Genomic DNA, 2,739 nt, shown 5'->3' on the forward strand with positions numbered 1-2,739 from the left:
TTTTTTTAATGTAAATGTGTATCTGTTTTTAAAGTTATTTGACATATTTTGGTATTTTTACCAATTATATCAAAAATACTGAAATAGTTGTGTATTTAAGCACAATCTACATCTTGTCAATATCAAAAGAAAACATGAGTTAATATTTAAATCGCAAATATTAACAGTGAAATAAAGCAAAACAATTTATAAAATTTCCCAGGAGATTTCACCTTAGAACTACAGTTAAGGTCAAGTTGTTTTTCTTGATGGAAAACATATCACAAGATAGCCTTTCTGATCTCCTCCTAAATAAATAAATGTCTTACATTTTCATTTGCAATGTTATTTTTTATTAATTTAGGATGAATCTTTACTCTTTCTGCTCCAATGAAAATATTTGCTAGTACTAAATGAATGATGCTTTATGATTGAAGAAAATTTCCACAGGATACAAACTGAGTTTAGTGACCTTTTATAAAATATATATGTGTGTGTGTGTGTGTGTGTGTGTGTGTGTGTGTGTGTGTGTGTTGGATTTAAATTCAAATTTCTAAATTTAAGTTTTTACTTAAAACTTGTCAAATGTCTTAATTATATGACTGCAGCAAGTCACTTTGATTTCAACTTCTCTCAATAGGTTGTGGCAAAGATCAGATGACATTATGTGTGGACAAGCACTTTGTAAATTTTAAGGCACCAGATAACTGTAAATTATTATTCTGACAGTCATTTGCTAGATTGTATGCTAGGATTCTCAAAACAATGAATGGTCTTTCTTTTAAAAAGTCACCTTTTGTTTATTAGGACAGGAATTAATAACAACTTTAGCCTTGATGTTAGTTGTTATCACTAGATGTCACTGACACATCTGAGGAACAGTCACATAAAAAAATGACAAAATGTGTGGGAGGAATAATAAGCATTGAGGGCAGGACCATGGAAAAAGGCAATAAAAACTAAAAATGAAGAGAGAAGGGAAAAAGGCGTATGGTGACAAGAATCTATACTTGCAGTGCTTCAGAGTTGCCCCAATAGATTTCCAGGTGAGGATGTTATTTTTTAAAGTCATTTAAATATTTGTTTATTGTAGTTATATAGATCTTCATAGTAACTTTCCAAAGTTTGGAAGAAAAATGCGAAAATTAATGAACTTTAAAGCTTTTTCCGAGATACACGCAATGCTATTAGCAATAACAGCAATAGTTACTGGTTGTATCCTAATGAGTTGATTTAGCTGCTTTTTCTGGTAACACTATCTTCCAAGATTACAAAATGATAGTTGAAGCTCGCATGATATTTGTACCTTACTATTTAATGGTTTCTTTTGTGTGTAATATATTGATCTGACTCTATGGTTGCTGGTGTATCATTTCTACTTTCTTACTTCTTTATGTGCTAGATAGATGTTTTTTTCTAAATTTAAGATTCAGTTTCTTTGAATTTGTCCCAGTCTCTGAATTGTGGGCTGTCTTCTTAGGGATTAGTTATTTCAGAACATGAATAAAGGCATTGTAACTGTAGGAGTTTTTCTCAGGGTAGATAAGACCTTTACAGGTTTGGGAATTACAATGATAAATTCTTAGTATACATGATGTTATCACATTCCAGAAGAAAGAGAACAAGAGTTGATAAATCATACTTCCCTCAGCTGATTCACAACATTTTCACTAGTTTGGATTTATTCCAAATTGATCTTTGCATACTTTTCATCAACTCAAGTAGACAAGTTCATGGTAAACAGAGAGAAGCAAGAGATCCTGAAGATGAAAGGGTTTCTGCATGTCTGGCCTAACCTTGGGCAATGTCACTCTTAACAACAACAGATGGTGTTACTCCCTCTGAAGTCCTCTTTGTTGATGTTATAAATGACTAAAAATTGGGATTTTTAGCGAAAGTACTGACAAAGACTATACTAGATCATCTCACAAGATGGCATTAACTTGCATTACTGGCAACTGTAAAGGCAGGGTATTCTCGCTGCCTCCTAATTACATGGCATCTCCTATAATCCCGTATCCCAGAACATTTCAAACACATGTGGGAAGAAAACATAGAAGTTAGCATATAGTAAACGGTAAGAGCTTACCATATCAGCAAGAGCCACTGTTTTCTTTTTTCCTGTATACAATAAAACATGCAATCTTCTTTATATTTCAAAAACACAAAAATCAAGAAGGAAGAATTTTAAACTAAGGAGTCAGAAAGAAAAAAGTCAACTGGCCCAGAAAAACTCTCTAGAAGCTTGGGCAGGCAGTTTTCGGCTGGGAGTTAATTATCATCGAAAGAGGACAGCTGGGAACTGAGTGAGCAGAGACTGGATAGGCCTCTTTCTCAGGCAGTGGTCACGTTTAGGAAGGTCCTTCAGTGATTGGGGCCCATTGACAGTTGTCAGATGTCAGTCATAGTGGATGCCTTACTGATACTTGTCAGTACTCAGAGAGAGTTTATGGGCTATAATGATATAAATATGGTTTATACACACACACACACACACACACACACACATATATGTATATATGTGTATATATATAACTCTAATTTCCATATCCCTAGGTAAATATTTTTTTTCAACTCTATATCCCTATTTATACTACAGGGGTCGTTCTAGTACTGACAGTAGTGATTGTCAGTCTTTCCCATGATAAAACTAGCACTTGAGTTTGGCAAACTCTTCAATATGAGTTATCTGATCCACTGAGGATTTAATGATTACTTCCTTTAAAATCGCAATGAATTTGATTCAGAAACTTATATATA

The sequence above is a fragment of the Herpailurus yagouaroundi genome, unplaced genomic scaffold (genome assembly GCF_014898765.1).
Source record: "Herpailurus yagouaroundi ecotype Mexico unplaced genomic scaffold, PumYag 141, whole genome shotgun sequence".
NCBI lineage: Eukaryota > Metazoa > Chordata > Mammalia > Carnivora > Felidae > Herpailurus > Herpailurus yagouaroundi.